Source organism: Balaenoptera physalus (genome assembly GCF_965194825.1).
Source record: "Balaenoptera physalus genome assembly, chromosome: 18".
Classification (NCBI taxonomy): Eukaryota; Metazoa; Chordata; class Mammalia; order Artiodactyla; family Balaenopteridae; genus Balaenoptera; species Balaenoptera physalus.
The window spans coordinates 72,630,907-72,652,703 of NC_138899.1; the positions used below are offsets into that span (position 1 = coordinate 72,630,907).

Here is a 21,797-nt window from a genome sequence, read left to right on the forward strand (position 1 = left end):
CAAAATTACATTTCAGATATGAAGAAGACATAAAACCTTTCCCAGACAAACAAAAGTGAGTTCACCACCATTAGACCTGCCTTACGAGAAATGTTAGGATGAGCAATTTAAACTGAAACAAAAAGACAAAAGTACACAAAACTCTAAGGTGATAAATAGAATTAGAAAACTGTTACTTTCTTTACAAAAATATATAAAACACTTGATTATAGCATCAAGGTTAAAGGAAAAGAACATTAAAAATAACTATCGCTACTACAACTTGGTAATGAAATCACAATATGAAAAGATAATTTATGACATCAGAATTATAAAGAAAGAAGAGTAAAAGGCTGAAACCTTTATAGGTGAATGAAAATAAGTTGCTATCCACAGAAAAAGGACTATTTACCTATGAAGTGGGTTATGTAAACCTTATGGTAACCACCAAGCAAAAATCTAGAGCAGAGACACAAAACATAAAAAAAAAGGGGGGGGGGGGTGACTTAGCAAATCGCCATGGAAAACCACCACATACAAATGTAGACAAAAACAGAAAGAAAGGAAATGGAAAGACAAAATAACCAGCAGGCAAAAAATAAAATGGAGGTAGTAAATCTTTACATATCAATAATCACCCTAAACGTAAATGGACTGACCTCATCAACCAAAAGACACGTAATAGCTGGATGGATAAAAAAACAAGACCCAACTATACTCTGCCTACTGGAGACTCATTTCAGCTCTAAAGACACATGTAGACTCAGAGTGAAAGGACAGAAGATGATATTCCAAGCACACAGAGACCAAAAGAAGGCAGGTGTAGCCATACTTATATCAGACAAAGCAGACTTCAAGCCAAAAGCGTAACAAGAGACAACAAAGGTCATTACATAATGATAAAGGGATCAGTATATCAAGGCATAACAAAAGTAAATATATACAACCCCAACATTTAGGCACGGGACATGTTAAACAAATACTAATAAATCTTAAGGGAGAAAGAGACAATACAGTAACAGTAAGGAACTTCAATAGCCCCCTAACAGCAATGGATAGATCATCCAGACAGAAAATCAGCTAGGTAACATTGGAATTGAACCACTCTCTAGAACAAATGGACTTAAAAGACATATAGAGAACAATCCATCCAATAGCAGCAGAATGCACTGGGTCTTTTTAAGTGCACATGGAACATTCTCCACAACAGATCCTACCTTAGGCCACAAAACAAATCTCGGCAAATTTAAGACTAAGACCATACCAATTGTCTTTTCTGACCACAATGACATGAAATTAGAAATAAACAAGAAAAAATAGAGAAGACCTACAAATATGTAGCTGCTAAACAATACACTTCTAAACAACCACTGGGTCAACAAAGAAATCAAAAGGGAAATAAAAATTCTCAACACAAATGAAAATGCAAAAACGACATATCAAATATTGTGGAATGCAGAAAAAGCAGTTCTGAGAGAAAAATTTATAGCAATAAATGCAAATGCTAAGAAATTAGAAAGATCTCAAATAAATAACGTAGCTTTACACTTCAAGGGACTAGAAAAAGAACAACAAATCAAGTCCAAAGTTAGCATAAGGAAGGAAATAATATAAAATGGAGACCAGAAAAACAATAGGATCAACAAAACTAAGACCTGGTTCTTCAAAAACATAAACAAAATTGACAAACCTTTAGCTAGACTAAGAAAAAAAAGAGAGGACTCAAAATTAGAAACCAAAAAGGAAATACTACAACTGATATTACAGAAATACATAAAACTGTAAGTGACTACTATGAACAATTTTATGCCAACATAATCTAGAAGAAATGGATACATTTCTAGAAACATACAACCTGCCAAGACTGAATCAAGAAGAAACAGAAAATCTGAACAGACCAACAATGAGTAAAGAGATTGAATCAGTAATCAAAAATCTCCCAATACAGAAAACTCCAGAACCAGACATCTTCACTGAAGAATTAACACCAATCCTCCTCAAACTCTTCCAAAATACTGAGGAAGGAAAATGTCCTAACTCACTCTATGAAGGTAGCATTACCTTGATACCAAAACCAGATAAGGATACCACAGGAAAAAAATATATAGATCAATATTCCTGATGAATATAGAGATGCAAAAATTGTCAACAATATATTAGCAACCAAATTCAAGAATACATGCAAAGGCGTATTACACCATGAGCAAGTGGGATTTATCCCTGGTATGTAAAGGATGATTTAATGTATGTACATCAATAAGTGTAATACATCACATCAATAAAATAAAGGGCAAAAATCACATGATAATCTCAATATTTGCAGAAAAATTATTGACAAAATGCAAAATTCTTTCATGAGGAAAACTCCCAACATATTGGGTATGGAAGGACTATACCTCAACATAAAGGCCATATTGTCAATGGAGAGAAATTGAAAGTGTCTCCCCTAAGATCCGGAACAAGACAAGGATGCCCACTCTCACCACTCCTAATCAGTATATTACCAGAAGTACTAGCTAAAACAGTTGCACAAAACCAACAAATAAAAGGCATCCAAATTAGAAACAAAGTAAAACTGTTGCTATTTGCTGATATGATCTTACACATAGAATCAAAAAAATAAATAAATAAATAAATAAACTGTTGGAATTAGTTAACAATTTCAGTAAAGTCCAGAATACAAAATCAACATACAGAAATCAGTTGCAGTCCTTTACACTGATGATGGAGCATTTGAAAAAGAAAGAAAACTATCCAGGTTACCATAGCATCAAAAATAATAAAATATTTACAAATAAATTAAACCAAGGAAGTGAAAGATCTGTATAATGAAAACCACAAGACTGCTAAAAGAAATTAAAGACATAAACAAATGGAAAGATATCCCACACTCATGAAACAAAAGAACACTGTTAAAATGGCCACACTAACGAAAGCTATCTACAGTTTCAACACAATCCCCATCAAATAAAAGGCTATTCTTCATAGGAATAGAGGAAATAATCCTAAAACTTGTGGGACCCACAAAAGATCCCAAACACCCAAAGCAATTCTGAGAAAAAAAGAACAAAGCCAGAGATATCACACTTCCAGATTTCAAACTAGACCACAAGCCATAGTAATAAAGAGAGTATGATACAAGCACAAAAACAGACACATCAGCCAATGAATAAAGAGCCCAGAATTAAATCCCAGCATATAAGGTCAACAAATATTCACCAAGGGAACTGAAAATACCCAATAGGGAAAGAACAGTCTCTTCAACAAATGATGGTGGGAAAACTGGAGAAACACATGCAGAACAAAGAAACTGGACCTCAATCTAACACCACTCACAAAAATTAACTCAAAGTGGATCAAAGACAAACACAAGACCTGATACCATTAAACTTCTAGAAGAAAATGTAGGGAGGAAGCTCACCAATAATGGTTTTGGCTATGATTTTTTAGACTTCACCAAAAGCACAAACAGCAAAAGCAAAAATCAACAAATGGGACTACATCAAACTCAAAAGCTTCTGCACAGCAAAAGAAACAGCAAAACGTACAGAGAGAAAATTTACCCAAACCATATATTGGATAACGAGTTAATATATAAAATATAAAGAGCTTAATCAACTTAATAACAAAAAAAATCTAATTAAAAAATGGGCAGAAAAAATAGACATTTTCCCAAAAAGAACATCAAAATGGCCAACACACATATGAAGAGATGCTTGACATCACACTAATCATCAGGGAAATACAAATCAATACCACAATGAGATATCCCCTCACACATGTTAGAATGGCAATAACCAAGAAGAGACAACAAGTGCTGGCAAAGATGTGGTGAAAAGGGAACTCTTATAAATTGTTGGTGGGAATGTAAATTGGTCCAAGCACTATGGAAAACAACATGGTTGTTCAATAAAAACAACATGGCTGTTCCTCAAAAAAAAAAAAAAAATAGATCTACCATACAATCCAGCAATTACACTTCTGAGTATATACTCAAAGGAAATGAAAACAGGATTTTGACAAAATTCATGCACTTTCATGTTTATCACAGTATTATTCACAATAATAATATATTATTATTATTAAATAATAAAGGATATTACAAAACCCCAAAGGGGATAAATGGATAAAATAGAGGTGGTATATATACACAAAGGAATATTATTCAACCATGAGAAAGGAGGTTATCCCGCCACTGCGACAACATGGATGGAACGTGAGCACATTATGTTAAGTGAGGTAAATCAGAGAAAGACATGTTATCACTTATAAGTGGAATCCAAAAAGTTAAACCTATAAAAAACACAGTAACATGGTGGTTGCCAGGGGATGCATGGGGTAGAAAGAATGGGGGATAAGACTAATGGTGTTCAGGGGTACAAACCTGTAACAAGTAGTAAATAAGCCATAGAGATCTATGCACAGAATAATAAATATAGACAATAATGTTGTACTATAATTATGTAATGTGATTAGTACCACTACTTCAACAATCATATTACAGTATATAAATGTATCAAAGTAATATGCTGTACACCTCGGACTTACACAATGTTACATGTCAAATTGCTTCAATTAAAAGAAACTTCAATAAAAAAAAAAGAAAAAGAAATGGATTGTGGTAAAATGAAAACAAATCTTTAAAAAGAAATAAAAGCAAGCAAAGAAAAGGGAAAGGTTGGGCACAGAACAGAAAATGGAAACTACAAGAAAAAGAAAAGTGGGTACCTACATTATTATCAGACCAAACAGATTTTAAAACATAAAAAGTTATAAGACATCATCATAAAGAAGTCATCACAAAATAATTAAAATAGTGAAATCACCAGGAAGGTAATTTTACATTTATATGAACTATTAAACGACATTAAAATACAGCAAAAATTGATAAAATCACAGGGATAAACTGACATATCCATGAACAGAGTACAAACAGTTTTAACACCTTTTCCACTACTGACAGATTATACACTAGAAAAATTAACAAAGATATAGAAAATTTAAATAAGATAATTAACAAGCTTGACTTGTTGGTCATTCATAGAACCCTGCACCCTTACACATTCTTCTCAAGCACAATATATAACACTTAGAAAAATTAAGGACAATCTAGTATACAACAAATTCAAAAGAATCCAAATCTCACTGACCACATCTTTCTGACTAAAATGTCATCAACCAGTAGAAAACAAAAAGATAAATATGTCCATGTGTTAGGAAATGTAAAAACACACAAATAATAATAACACAGATGTAAGAAAAAATAGATACAAAACTTGTAGTAATTAGGGAAAGTAGTATAGAAAGGAAAATTGAGAGCCTTTTATATTTATACTGAAAAGAAAAAAAGGGTTAAAACAAAGAAGTTAAGCATGAAACCTAAGGAGCCAGGAAAAGAAAATAAGAATAAAACAAAAATGAACCCAAAGAATAGAGAAAAAAATAATAAAGAGCAGAAGTTAATTAGGAGAATACACCTAAACAGCCAAAAATTGGCAAATTTCTGATAAGGCTGATCAAGAATAGAAATTTTTAAAAATAACATTAGGAATAAAAAAAGAATGTAACTACAGACATTAGTATGGGTATTAAAAGCATGATAAAGAATACTTTAAGCCAAGGATTGGCAAACTTTTTCTTAAAAGACTAGACAATAAATGCTTTTGGCTTATGGCTCATACCTTCTTTCCTAACTCCGCACTTACAGCACTAAAGCAATCACAGACAATATGAATGAGTGTGGCTGTATTCCAATAAAACTTTATTTACAAAAAGAGGCAGGCAGCCTGTGGGCAATAGTTTGCTGAACCCCTGCTTTATGCCAATAAATCTGGTAACTCAGGTGATATAATTTCCTAGAAAAACAACATAAATAACAAAACCTTATTCTAGAAGAAATTTAAAAATCTAAATAAACCAGTAATCATTAAAGAAACTGAAAATTGAAATCTTCTCACAAACGAAACATCAGGCTTAATGAGCTGTTTCAAATTTTCAAAGAACAGAATGGTTCCATCTTATACAAAAGCTTCCAGAAAACAGACACAAAGAGAATATTTTCCATCTTTCTGTGAAACTAATAAAACCCTGACATGAAAATCAAAAAATACTACAAAGACTCATAAGCAAACATACATACATGGATTAACCACATAACTCCAGCAACGTATCTTAAAAGACAGCTATATCACAGCACTGCTCAACAGAACTTCCTGCAATGGAAACGTTCTATAATTTGCACTGTCCAATATCATAGCCGCTAGCTACAATTAACACTTGAAATGTGGTTGGTATGCCTAAGAAACTGGATTTTAATTTTGCTTAATTCTCATTAAAATTAAACTGCCACATGGGGCTAGTGGCTTCTATTTTGGACAGTGTAGCTATCTTATGACCAACTTGGGTTTATCCTAATAATGCAAGGTTGGTTTATAACCAGAAAAATCTATCAACATGATCTACCACATCAACACACTGAAGGAAGAAAGAAAACTATCTCAACACCTGCAGAAATCAATGCCCATTTGCTAAAAATACAAGAAAAGAAAATATGCTTACCTAAATAAAGCTTATCTACCAAAAACCAACAACAAACATCATTCTTAATGGTGAAACGTATCAAGTATTCCCTCTAAAGCCAAAAAATAATAATAATTCCACTACCACTACTGCTCTTTAATATTTACCAGAAGATTCTAGCTAGTACACTAAGAAAAGGAAATCAGTGTATAAGGATTAGAAACTACAGTCTCATTATTTGCAAGTGATATAATTTGCTATGTAGAAACTGATAAACAGCAAAATATTGGAAAACAAAAAGCTTAATAAGGTAGGCAGATTAGTATGCAAAAATCTACTGCATTTCCATACACCAGTCAAAGCAACTGAAAATGTAAACTAAAATCAAAAAAAAATATTTCAAGGTACATTTTAAAGATTTAACCAAACATGTTTAAGACCTATATGATGAAAACTGTAACACCTTACTAAAAAACATTATATAAAATCTAAATGCTTACAAAGATATACTATGTTCATACCATAAAGATGGCAATTCTCCCCCAAAGTATCTTATAAATAAGTAAGTCAACAGAGCACCTGAAAGACCTTAGTACCAGATTTTAAAATTATTCAGATGTGCAAAAAGCTAAAACACACATGAAAAATGAAGTGGGGAGGAATTTGCCCTAACAGAAAGCGTAAGTTATTACAGTGAGGATAGACATATAGATCATGGAACAGAAATGAGTCTAAAAATAGACCTACACACATATGGTAACTTGATTGTGATAGAGTTAGTTTTGCAGATCAATGCAGAAAAGATGGACTCTTTAACAAAGGAATCTGAATATTCATAAAGGAAAAAATGGATTTCAATCCCTATCCCACTACTGATGAGGAAAAAAAACAAAAGCATCCCCAGTGAAATGAAATGAAAGACAAAGGTTTAAAACAAGAGACATTTTTTATTACCCAAGTCTGGAAAGATTTCTTAAACCAAACTAAATATAAATTTTAAAAAAAACCATTAAATAAAAAATTGATTATCTTTACTACATTAAAATTAATACCTCAATATGGGGGAAGGTATTTATAACTCAACTTTTTTTTAAAGTTAGTAACCAGAATATACAAAGAACACGTACAAATAGGGAAGAAAAACACAACCAAACAGGAAAAAAGCATCAATATCAGGTGCATTACAAAACACGAATAAATATCCATTAAACATTTGACAAGTTGTCCCCTCTCTCCTTTGTAATGAGAAAAATAAAAATTAAGACCACAATAAGGAAGGATTTTACACACAATGAACTAGCAAAACTTGAAACAGGTAATAACACCATTATTAAACCAGATGCTAGCAAGGGAAATGAAACTGCCACAGTTGGTTTAAACTACTCTTATTTAACCCTTGTGGTTCACTAGGGACCAGCCTCCTCCCAAGCACATGTAACAAACCTGAGCTCCATTTGCAAGAAAGAAGCTAACCACACTGTTTGCCACATTGGTCCCTTCCTTTCAGATATTTATATCTCTTACTTATCTCATATTTTCACACTGTCAAGATACCCAAAACAATGTGGATATGTGCCTGCCTCCCCTACAACCATTACAACCCTCTTTGATAATGTAGCTGCAATGAATTTAGGGTAGCAGTAATATCTAACTCCATTAAATAGGCCCTAACTGGCCGAGATAATCAGAGTAACTCCATCTCCCTAGAGAATAAATACATGGTTTACAGTAAAACAGATTTAAACTGATGGGGATATGGCAATTCTCCAAGCCAGAGGTACTGATACACAGGTGGTTCGACCATAGATCAGGAATTTGTTTTAGCTGAGACAAATAATAAATATGCACATGATTTCACTTCTCACTAGTGTACAATCTCTGTCTTGCAAACGAGTTCTCTCAGCAAAGACTGTCAACATCAGAGAATCTATTAATGAATGAATTATATTGACAGGCAAAAGAAAAAAAAAAAAACACAAGATCATCTAAATTAAACTACTCCCTATTCCTGATTTATATAAATCTCTCTCAGAACAAATCAGGAAAAGAGGAGAGATTCTTTTAATATAATGAACAGTACCTTTCAGAAGTAAAGAGCAAACAATTAAACTTAGTTACAAAACACTAGAGCATTTCCACTTAGACAAGTGCAAGATAAGAGTGCTCACAGGGACCTCCCTGGTGGCGCAGTGGTTAAGAATCCGTCTGCCAATGCAGGTGACAAGGGTTCGAGCCCTGGTCCAGGAAGATCCCACATGCTGCGGAGCAACTAAGCCCTTGGGCGCCACTACTACTGAGCCCTCGCGCCACAACCACTGAAGCCCGCGCGCCTAGAGCCCGTGCTCCGCAACAAGAGAAGCCACCGCAATGAAAAGCCTGCACACCACAATGAAGAGTAGCCCCCGCTCGCCATAACTAGAGAAAGCCCACACGAAGCAACAAAGACCCAACACAGCCAAAAATAAATGAATAAATAAATTAAAAAAATAAAAAAAAGAGTGCTCACAGTATCCATTTGGATTCGTGAAGTGTCAAGGAACAAAATTTCCTAGTCCAACTACATTCAACAACAAAAAGAGTTTATTGTCTTGGGGAAATAAATAGTAATCCCAAAATAGAGAAGGCTTTCGGTATGGTTCCATTATTGCTCTTGACTCTAATTCTATCCCAGTTCCTTGACTCTGTCTTCTCCACATGCCAGTTTGAACCCCAAGATACCAGGCAATGGCAACATGGGCTACATTTTTTTTTTAATATATTTACATGCAGAGACGAGTATAAAAGAAAAGTATGTAAAATTACATGTCCTATAACAGTAAAGTTAAGCAATTTTTGGTATAAACATACAAAACTACAAGTGATGATGCAATTTATGTGCTGACCCAGATCAAAGTCCAAAATACATCATTAAATTGAAAAGGCAAAACAATACATACAGCATGACCTCCATTTGTGTTTTTAAAACATAAAATTTTTTTAAATAAAAAAAGTAATTGCCAGTTCTAACTTAGCACTTTGAAATATTTCTAGAACTCAAGATGTAACTACTAAGGAAGTCTTTGGCTGCAGGCAAGAACATTATGAAAATCGTATTTTGAAAACAAAAGTCTACTTCTAGATTGCCAAATTATTGTATTAACTACATAGTAAATGAAAGAATAAAACTAACATTCATTGAGCATCTATTTGCCAGAAACTACATAAATTACTTTTACGTATTCAATACTTGGTGTTACTCATCTTTCCAGCAACCCTGAAATATATGAGGTTCATGCTAAGAAAGAATTAATAGAAACAACATGTCCATAGCCCACAGGTCATAACTCTTGTAATTGACAAAGCTGGAATTCAATTCCAAATTTAATTCCAATAGAATATTATTCAGCCATTAAATGAAAGAAGGAAATCCTGCCATTTGCAACAACACAGATGGAACTGGAGGGCATTATGCTAAGTGAAATAAGTCAGAGAGAGAAAGACAAATACTGTATGATCTCACTTATATGTGGAATCTAAACCAAACAAAAAACTGAATTCACAGATAGAGGGAACAAATTACATTGGTGGCTGCCAGAGCTGGAGGGTGAGGTGGGCAAAATGGGTGAACGTGGTCAAAAAGTACAAACTTCCAGTTATAAAATAAGTCATGGGGATGTAAGTGCAGCATGGTGACTATAATTAATAATACTGCATTGTATGTTTGAAATTTGCTAAGAGAATAAATCTTAAAAAGTTCTTTCCATTAAAAAAAAAATGTGTAACTAGGTGTGGTGATGGATGTTAACTATAACTAGACTTATTGTGGTAATCATTTCACAATATATACAAATACCAAATCATTACGTTGTACACCTGAAACTAATATGGTATATGTCAATCATATCTCAATTTTTAAAACTTTTTTTAAAGATTTTTTTGATGTGGACCATTTTTAAAGTCTTTATTGCATTTGTTACAATATTGCTTCTGTTTTATGTTTTGCTTTTTTGGCCACGAGGCATGTGGGATCCTAGCTCCCTGACCAGGGACTGGACCTGCACCCCTGCACTGTAAGGCCAAGTCCCAACCACTGGACCGCCAGGGAAGTCTCAATTTTTTAAACATTTTAACTTTACTAAGTAGCCCTTATCTTCCATTAATTCCCCGTATATTTAACTTTCCACAGTTTGCCACCCTTAGAAACTCAATGTCCTTTTCCTTCGCCTTGTCACTTCTCTAAAAATGCATTGTTCTTTTGTCAGTCTAATACGTAGGGTCCCAGCCAATGAATTTAGGATGGATAGAGGAAACAGATTTTTTCCTCCCATACAAGAAATTAGCAAAAGACAGATTTTTACTAATGTATGTATGTATAGGAGTTCACAGAAAAATGCGACTCAAGGAGACATTTAAAATCTGAGCCTTATATAGCATCTTAATAGGGGAAGGGCATTGATAGGAAAACAAATGACTATTTGAAAAGATAAATGGGCCCTGACAAGAACAAATGGGAGACAGGGAAGTTTTGTGACTATGTCTGTTTATGTGTGATGTGGAGACTTCTCATCTCCAGTAATAAGAGTCAATCTTCCCTGGCTGCTCCAGGAAGGGTATTTATGACAATTGAGTTCTTTGGGGAAGCTATGCTTTTAGGCAGATAAGAGAACTCAGGGACTCAAATGCCTTCTCAAAATATTTTTTATGCCATGATAGCTTATTCTGGATCCCTTTAGGTGTCAAGACTATAGCAATGCAGGACAGAGACTGGGCTCAACTCTGAATACAACAAGGATAAGAGAGAATTAATAACAAAAACAAAAAAAGTTCGCGCTTCAAAGGGTAACATCAAGAAAGCATAACAGGGCTTCCCTGGTGGCACAGTGGTTGAGAATCTGCCTGCCAATGCAGGGGACACGGGTTCGAGCCCTGGTCTGGGAAGATCCCACGTGCCGCGGAGCAACTAGGCCCGTGAGCCACAATTACTGAGCCTGCGCGTCTGGAGCCTGTGCTCCGCAACAAGAGAGGCCGCGACGATGAGGGGCCCGCGCACCATGATGAAGAGTGGCCCCCGCCTGCCACAACTGGAGGAAGCCCTCGCACAGAGACGAAGACCCAGCACAGCCATAGATAGATAGATAAATAAATAAATACATAAATAAACCCAAAGTTTAAAAAAAAAAAAAAGAACAAAATATAATTTAAAAAGAAAAAGAAAATGTAACAGCTACCAACAGAATGGGAGAAAATTTATGTAAATCATATACATAAATGTATCTGCTAAGGGGCTTGTATCTAGAGTACACAAAGAACTATCACAACTCGATTTTAAAATGGACAAAGGATCTGAACAGTTTTCCAAAGATACACAAGTTGTTAATACACACATGAAAAATTGCTCAACATCATTAACCATCAGGAAATGCATATCAAAACCACAATGAGATACCAGCTCACACCCACTAGGATGGCTATAATCAAAAAGACAGACAATAACAAGTGTGGGCAAGGATGTAGAGAAATTAAAACCTTCATACACCGATGGTAGGAATGTAAAACGGTGCTGTAGCTTTGGCTTTTCCTCAAACAGTTAAACCAAGTTAACATATGATCCAGCAGAAATAAAAACATGTCTGCACATAAACTTTTACAAGAATGCTCATTATAGTATTACTCATAATAGCTAAAGTGGAAACAACCCAAATGCCCATCAACTAATGAATGGATAAAATATAGTCTAGCCATATAATGGAATATCTGGCAATAACAAGAAATGAAGTACTGACATATACCACAACACAGATGAACTTCGACAACATTAAGTTAAAGACATCAATTACAAGGGACCAAATATTAAATGATTCCACTAATATGAAATGTACAGAATAGGCAGATCTATAGAGACAGAAAGCAGATTAGTGGTTGCAGAGGGGAGGGGAAGGGAGATGAGACGTTAGGGGGTGTTGGCTAAAAGGTGTGGGTTTCTTTGCGGGGTAATGAAATGTTCTAAAATTGACTGTGGTAACAGATGCACGACTCTGTAAATATACTAAACCACTGAGCTGTACACTAAATTAGTGAACTGTATTGTATGTGAATTATATCCAAAAAAGGATGTTTAAAAACACCAATGAGATAAAAGCTATAATAACTCATATGCCAATCCAGGCAAAGAATCAGGAGTCTGAAAGTATGTAGTAGGGATAAGGAAACCTTCCCTGAAAAATCACACTTGAGCTAAATCTTTAAAAAGATGCGCAAAGTGTGCCAACAGAACAAACATACGCAGAGGATTTCACATGAAATTAAAAGCACACGCAGATGCACAGACATGCAAGAGAATATAACAGTCCTGGATAATTTCACACAGCAGAAATCAGAAATTCTGTTGCAAAGTAACTAAAGATTCTGCTGGAGAGGGAAGCAGAGACAGATTCATCAAGAGCCCTGAACGCTCAACTTTATTTTTTCTTGCAAGCAATGTGAAGTTAACATTTTAACCAAACGAATAAAATGATCAAATGTTCTTTACATAAACTATTTTGACAGTCCCTGGAAGATGGACTGGGAAAAGGTAAGAATGGAGTTAAGAGACTGACTAGGAGGCTTCTAAACTAATTTAAGAAAAAAATGATGAGCTCTTTTTTGCAGCACCTTGGAGCTGGTCAGCTGCTTCAGGATGAAACTGAATATCTCTTTCCCAGCCACTAGATGCCAGAAACTCACTGAAGTGGACAATGAATGCAAACTTTGTACCTTTTAAGAGAGGTGTATGGCCACAGAAGTTGCTGCTAATGCTCTGGGTAAAGAATGGAAGTGTTATGTGGTCGAAATCATTGGTGGGAACGACAAACAAGGTTTCCCATGAATCAGGGTGTCTCCATGGCCGTGTCCATCTGCTACTAAGGGGCAGTCCTGTTACAGACCAAGGAAGACTGGAGAAAGAAAGTGCAAATCTGTTCAGGGTTGCATTGTGGACACCAGTCCAAGTGTTTTCAACTTGGTCATTATTAAAAAAAAAAAAAAAAAAAAAGGGAGAGAAGGATATTCCTGAAGTCACTGACACTACTGCACCTCGTCGACTCGGGACCAAAATCGCTAAAATTCGCAAACTTTTCAATCTCTCTAGAGAAGATCATGTCCACCAGTGTGTTGTGAGAAAGCCCCTAAACAAAGAGGGTAACTAACCTAGGACCAAGGCACACAAGATTCAGTGTTTGTTATTCCACATGTTCTGCAACACAAACATCAGCATATTGCTCTGAAGGAACAGTGTACCAAGAAAAATAAAGAAAGGCTGCAGAATATGCTAAACTTTTGGCCAAGGGAATGAAGGAGGCCAAAGAAAAATGCCAGGAAGAGACTACCAAGAGAGGGAGGCTGTCCTCTCTGAAAGATTCTACCTCTGAGTCCAGTCAAAAATAAGATGTTCTAAGAGTAACAAATAAATAAGGTCAGATAAAAAAAAAAAAAAATGAGAAGAATCTGCACTAAACCAAAAGCAATAAGCATAAAGGAGAAGAGTGTGAGAGATAACAGAAATAGTAAATTTATTAACTAACTGGAGAGAGAAAAAAAACCAATTAAGGAATGAAAATCAGGAGTGAGGTCAAACTTCAGATGTTGATTTGAGAGTAACCAACATTAAACAGAAGCCACAGAAATGAATGACATTGTGCAAGAAAAGCTCAGGAAGGAGATGGAGAAAAAAAAAAGACAAAGTACCGTGGAATAGTTTTTCCTCAAATTGAAATGTCCCCATATAACCAATTCACATCAGTAAAATCCATAATTACTATATTAGGAAACTAACTATAAAGATTAATACTACTTCATGAAAAAATTAGATGGCTCTAAAAAGAAAAGGGTGATTAACTTCAGCCTCATTTAATATTTTCAATAAGAAAGGTTTTTCTTATTTGCAACAAGAAAGGTTTTTCAGCATAGGGTAATAAGAAGAAGAAAAGGAATAACATATAGAGTACCCACCTAGCCTGTGCTCGTAGTTCTAAACAATGTATATTAATTCATTTAATCCTCACCAACAATGGTGGGAGGTAAGCAATCTCCTTTCCTAGAAAGCGAGGCACAAAGAGGTTAAGTAACGTGCCCAAGGCTGAAAGGCTAGTAAGGTCTGGGTCAAGGACTCTAACAGTTCCAGAGGCCCCATGTTTTACCACTGTACTGGCTGTCAAAGGCCAGTATTAGGTTTTCAAAGCAAAAACAAAAATCCTTGGTTCAACGTTGGGTCTACCACCAACCTTGGCATATTGGTAACTTAAGCAATTCAGTCTGTCTCCTCAGCTATAAGAAGGAAATAATGACAGCATCACAGGATTATTATGAGTATTTTAGTCATGAATATAGAACACCTAATCATTGTAATTAATAATAATAAACATTTACTGAGCACATATTGGCATATATTAAGGCACTACCACAGACACTTTACACAGTTTATTTTACCTAATCTTCAAAATTGTCTCAAAAAGAATTGTTACTCTCCTAGCCATTTTTACAGGTTAGGAAACAGATTCAAAGGGATGAATAGACTTGTGCAGCATCATGTTGTATGGTAAAATGCTTATACAATCGCCCCAATTCTCCACCCCTCCTAGTAGCCATACCCCTAGCAATGTGACACTGCAGCTCCTCCCATCAAGAGGTAGAGCTCATTTTCCCACATCTTGAATCTTGTCTGGCCTCATGACTTGCCTTGAACCAACAGAACGTGGCAGAAGTGATGTTGTGCCAGTTCCAAGTGTAGACCTCAAGAGACCTTGCTTGTTTCTACTACCTCTCTAAGAATCCTGCCACCACCATGTGAAGAAGCCCAGACTTGCCTGATAAATGATGAGAGACATGTGCCTCAGTCACCCTCCATCATCCAGCAGAGAGCCAGCCAACAGCCAGAAATGTGAGAAGCCACCATAGACCAGCCAGCTTCCAGACAATCTGCCAGGTGACCACCGATGTTATGAGCTATCCTAGATGAAATCTGCCAAATCTAGCCTAGGTGATCAGAACCATCCATGTGATCTACAGATTCATGAGTAATAACGCACACTCATTTTAAGCCACTGAAATGCGGGGGGTGGGGGGGTGTTGTTAAAGAGCCATAGTTAACAGAAAGTCATGGTAAGCAGAACAGCTGGAATTTAAAGCCAGGTGGTCTGACTCCAGGCTCACCCTCTTTCCAGTTTCAGAGTAGATATGACAAGCAATGCTACTGCAGTATTTTCATTTGTGAAAATGATGTCACTTATATTCACTGTTCTTTATTCTTTAAAATTAATTTATAAAAGCTCAAAATAGTAAATGTAATTCTCATTTCCTCCTTTAGGTAAACAAAAAAATCCAAGAAGTATATCAGATCTAGATTCAAAACTTGGGACTCTCCTGGCGGTCCACTGGTTAAGACTCCACGCTTCCAATGCAGGGGGCGTAGGTTCGATTCCTGGTCGGGGAACTAAGATCCCACATGCCGTACGGCCAAAAAATAAACAAAAAAACACATAGATTCAAACTCAACTGCTACCAACCTACCAACCATCTGCACATTATTAAATATGGGATAATAAAAAAGAAAAAACTATACACACGTTCTGAATATATTTACACTTCTTTCAAAATAAATATTTCATATAGGGTATCCTACTAACTCCCCAAGTACTGTGAAATATACCTGTATTAATTTGTATTAACTCATTCTCACTCTAAACAGATTTCCTTTGTTTCCCAATTCACTGACACACACAACACACCACATCACTTACCCACCCATATCCACCTATGCCCATATAGTTCCTTTGGAAGATCTTAGTTTCCACCAAGGGATGCAGAAACGATTCCATTAAACTGTAAGTTGAGAGTGCCACCCAGCCACTTTGGGTTATTCGTGCCAATGAATCAACAGACAAAGAAGGAGGTTATAGAACCGACTAGGGTTCTGATCTCACAATCAAGGGGAAGTCAGGTTGCTACCACACAAGAGGGGCTAACAGAAAGTATGTCTGGAATGCAGGAGTTCCTCTGGGAGGCCACTTAGTATTTCCATGTACTGTGATTAAAGTCAGTGGAAACAATCCAGGCAGGACTGCTAATGACCCAGACCCTTAAGGAATGAAGATTTAGGTCACCCCATCAGGCAAGAAACCACAACCAGCTGAGGTATTGCCAAGAACAGAGGGACTGTGGAATGACAACAGAAGATAATTATAGACAGCAACTACAACCACATGACTAGTTGCAGAAATGAAAATTCTAATGAGTATTTCTTCCTTTTATGATATAAAAAATTTGTATATATATTAACCAACTTACTTCTTACCCCACTTTCTACATCCATCTGATAGTAGCTAATCTCATATCTCCATATTTAAGTTACAGGATATTAAGTAGAAAATGTGACATAGGTAGAAAAAAAATTAACCCACCTATGGATAAAGGGATTTTGTATCCTCTCTTAAGGAGAGCATTTGTATGTTATCAGGTGAACAAAGGATAGATACATTATGTTCACCAAAAGTATACTTTTGTAATCGTCTTTATTTATAAGGTAAATATGATAAAAACAAGTGTGCACTGGTGCGGTGGTGACAAGTGATGGTCTGTGATGGCTTTTTACCTTAGCTGGGTTGCAACTACATTTTCCCAAACACCATTCATTCCCTGCATGGTTGTGGGTTAGGGTTGGCCTCAAAAAGAAAAAAAAAAAATTCCCATGAGATTAGAAGACAAAAGTGAAGCAGCTGCCAGGTTCAGAATGTCAATCTAAGGTCAGGTGTTACCGCAGTCCTCACACAGTGTCATGGATTTTTGGGCTCATTGGCATGGGGCAGCAATTGAGCCTACAGCTCTTCCAGCTCCTGTCAGATCTCCACTTTTGCTTTTCCAAATAATACTGGGGCAGGTTTGTGTGCAGCTCCATGGTGCGTTGTGCCACACCTACTGCAGATTACCTACATCATCAAGGTTGAAGGTTACCTACATCATCAAGGTTGCAGGTGTGGAAGCAGTGAGAGCCATGAAAGTTCAAGTTTGGGCTCATAGGTTCTAACTCATTTCTAAAAGTTCCAAATATTCTTTGCAGGTTCCAGTCTAACCTTCCTCTCCCCCCGTTCATGTCCATGTTCCCTTCCCAACTACTAGCCCTGCTAACTTCAAGCCTACAAGCAGATTCAGGTGTGTATAACTAGTTCCTACAATTGGGAAAACCAAAAAACCAATCACAACAATAATCTTACCTCTCTAATCAAACGCTAACTGACAAAGACAGAAACGTTATTTAGAGTTAGACTACTATAAAAAGGGCTAAAGGTGTCCACATGCCTCTTATCTACTTCTTAAAACACTGAATTAAAGATAAAAAACTCAGGGGCTTCCCTGGTGGCGCAGTGGTTAAGAATCCAACTGCCAATGCAGGAGACACGGGTTCGAGCCCTAGTCCGGGAAGATCCCACATGCTGTGGAGCAACTAAGCCCATGTGTCACAACTACTGAGCCTGCGCTCTAGAGCCTTTGAGCCACAGCTACTGAAGCCCGTGCACCTAGAGCCTGTGCTCCGCAACAAGAGAAGCCACCGCAATGAGAAGTCTGCACACTGCAACGAAAAGTAGCGCCCACTCGCCACAACTAGAGAAAGCCTGCGCACAGCAATGAAGACCCACTGCAGCCAAAAATAAATAAGTTTATACAAGAAAAAAAGATAAAAAGTCAAACAGCACATATTGGGGTTATAATATACCTCATTTACCTTCCATCAGCAAAAATACTTAAGGATTTACCTAAAGTATGTTAAGTTTGAACGCACTTACTTTCTAAATTTATTTATTTTTATTTATTTATTTTTGGCTGCATTGGGTCTTCGTTACTGTGCCCGGGCTTTCTCTGGTTGCAGTGAGTGGGGGCTACGTTGCGGTGTGCAGGCTTCTCATTGCGGTGGCTTCTCATATTGCAGAGCAGGGGCTCTAGGCGCACAGGCTTCAGTACTTGTGGCACGTGGGCTAAGTAGTTGTGGCTCGCAGGCTCTAGAGCACAGGCTCAGTAGTTGTGGCACACGGCCTTAGTTGCTCCGCGGCCTGTGGGATCTTCCCGGACCAGGGATCGAACCCGTGTCCCCTGCACTGGCAGGTGGATTCTTAACCACTGCGCCACCAGGGAAGCCCTGCACTTACTTTCTACAGAAGCCAGTACAAATTTTAAAATCTATCTCTTACTAAATTATATTTACATTAAGACAACAAAATAACCTTGTTTAATTTCAAGAAAACAATTAAAAATCAACACATCTTAAAATATGTATTTAGACTATATTAATGTTAACCTTAGACTTATGCTAAATGCACAAGACGATCAATTTATTAGATGTATGTGCCATCTTTAGAATCAACGCATCCAGTTCCCTCTTGGACACACTTTCTTTTTAAATATATTTTGCTTAAAAGTCAGAGCCATAAAGTCAAATTTCTGTAGAATGATTCTAAAAGGTCCTCTGGACCAGAGTTCATCCTAGCTAACCATTTAAACATAAACAGATGTCCAATAGCCCTATCATGAGACAGAAGCAGCTGAGACAAACATTTACATTTTGCTACTTTTTTCCACAGAGTAGAAATATCAAGAAAAGTAAAAGTCAAAGACAGGTGAAAAACAACATTTTCTTCCAGTATTATCTGGTCGCATGTGTCTCACTGCTATCTATCAGAGGCTGGCGCTAATAAAGGGGAAAAGAAACGGCAGTAGAAACATGGCCGTCCCTTTCACCAGTCTTTATAAGCATTCTTTAACTCTAGGCTTTTCACTAAATAATTACGTATTTAAATCAAATACACGTAATTGAATTAACAGTGAGTTTCTGGGGCCCTGAACCGAGATGGTGGAGCAGAAGGACGTGCTCTCACTCCCTCTTGTGAGAACACCAGAATCACAACTAACTGCTGGACAATCATCAAGAGGAAGACACTGGAACTCACCAAAAAAGATACCCCACGTCCAAATACAAAGGAGAAGCCACAATAAGACGGTAGGAGGGGCACACAGTAAAATCAAATCCCATAACTGGTGGGTGGGTGACTCACAGACTGCAGAACACTTATACCACAGAAGTCCACCCACTGGAGTGAAGGTTCTGAGCCCCACGACAGGCTTCCCAACCTGGGGGTCTGGCAACGGGAGGAGGAATTCCTAGAGAATCAGACTTTGAAGGCTAGTGGGATTTGACTGCAGGACTTTGACAGGACTGGGGGAAACAGAGACCCCACTCTTGGAGGGCACACACAAAGTACTGTGCACATCAGGACCAAGGGGAAGGAGCAGTGACCCCAGGGGAGACTGAACCAGACGTACCTGCTAGTGTTGGAGGGTCTCCTGCAGAGGCGGGGGGGGGGGGGGTGGCTGTGGTTCACCGTGGGGACAAGGACACTGTCAGCAGAAGTTCTGGGAAGTACTCCTTGGCGTGAGCCCTCCCAGGGTCTGCCATTAGCCCCACCTAAGAGCCCAGGTAGGCTGCACTGTTGGGTTGCCTCAGGCAAAACAACCAACAGGGAGGAAACCCAGCCACACCCATCAGCCGCCCAAGAGGATTAAAGTTTACTGAGCTCTGCCCACCAGAGCAACAGTCAGCTCTACCCACCACCAGTCCCTCCCATCAGGAAACTTGCACAAGCCTCTTAGATAGCCTCATCCACCAGAAAACAGACAGCAGAAGCAAGAAGAACTACAATCCTGTAGCCTGTGGAACAAAAACCACATTCACAGAAAAACAGACAAGATGAAAAGGCAGAGGACTATGTACCAGATGAAAGAACAAGATAAAACCCCAGGAAAACAACTAAATGAACTAGAGATAGGCAACCTCCCAGAAAAAGAATTCAGAATAATGATAGTGAAGATGATCCAGGACTTCGGAAAAAGAATTGGAGACAAAGATCGAGAAGGTGCAAGAAATGTTTAACAAAGACCTAGAAGAATTAAAGAACAAGCAAACAGAGATGAACAATACAATAACTGAAATGAAAACTACACTAGAAGGAATCAATAGCAGAATAACTGAGGCAGAAAAATGGATAAGTGACCTGGAGGACAGAATGGTGGAATTCACTGCTGCGGAACAGACTAAAGAAAAAAGAATGAAAAGAAAGGAAGACAGCCTACGAGACCTCTGGGACAACATTAAACAAAACAACATTCACATTATAGGGGTCCCAAAAGGAGAAGAGAGAGAGTAAGGAAGGACCAGAGAAAGTATTTGAAGAGATTATAGTCAAAAACTTCCCTAACGTGGGAAAGGAAATAGCCACCCAAGTCCAGGAAGTGCAGCGAGTCCCATACAGGATAAACCCAAGGAGAAACATGCCGAGACACGTAGTAATCAAATTGGCGAAAATTAAGACAAAGAAAAAGTATTGAAAGCAGCAAGGGAAAAACGACAAATAACATACAAGGGAACTCCCATAAGGTTAACAGCTGATTTCTCAGCAGAAACTCTACAAGCCAGAAGGGAGTGGCATGATATATTTAAAGTGATAAAAGGGAAGAACTTACAATCAAGATAACTCTACCCAGCAAGGATCTCATTCAGATTCGATGGAGAAATCAAAAGCTTTACAAGCAAAAGCTACGAGAATTCAGCACCACCAAACCAGCTCTACAGCAAATGCTAAAGGAACTTCTCTAAGTGGGAAACGCAAGACAAGAAAAGGACCTACAAATACAAACCCAAAACAATTAAGAAAATGGTCATAGGAACATACATATCGATAATTACCTTAAACGTGAATGGATTAAATGTTCCAACGAAAAGACACAGGCTTGCTGAATGGATACAAAAACAAGACCCATAGATATGCTGTCTACAAGAGACCCACTTCAGACCTAGGGACACATACAGACTGAAAGTGAGGGGATGGAAAAAGATATTCCATGCAAATGGAAATCAAAAGAAAGCTGGAGTAGCAATACTCATATCAGATAAAATAGACTTTAAAATAAAGAATGTTACAAGAGACAAGGAAGAACACTACATAATGATCAAGGGATCAATCCAAGAAGAAGATATAACAATTATAAATATATATGCACCCAACATAGCAGCACCTCAATACATAAAACAACTGCTAACAGCTACAAAAGAGGAAATCGACAATAACACAGTAATAGTGGGGGACTTTAACACCTCACTTACACCAATGGACAGATCATCCAAAATGAAAATAAATAAGGAAAGAGAAGCTTTAAATGACACAATAGGCCAGACAGATTTAACTGTTATTTATAGGACATTCCATCCAAAAACAGCAGATTACACTTTTCTCTCAAGGGTG

At 37.2% G+C, this 21,797-nt stretch overlaps 1 protein-coding gene and 1 pseudogene across 6 annotated transcripts in view; one reads left to right on the forward strand and one right to left on the reverse strand.

Annotated features, from left to right (window-relative positions):
- Positions 1 to 20,696, forward strand: part of LOC309647855 (small ribosomal subunit protein eS6 pseudogene) — a 33,228-nt pseudogene extending 12,532 nt beyond the window's left edge. Inside the window, exon 1 of the transcript in view lies at positions 1 to 20,696. This exon is cut by the window's left edge and continues 12,532 nt beyond it. The product of the transcript in view is annotated as a small ribosomal subunit protein eS6 pseudogene (transcript).
- PDS5B (PDS5 cohesin associated factor B) overlaps positions 1 to 21,797 on the reverse strand; it is a 199,996-nt gene that overhangs the window by 150,717 nt on the left and 27,482 nt on the right. The window lies entirely within an intron of this gene.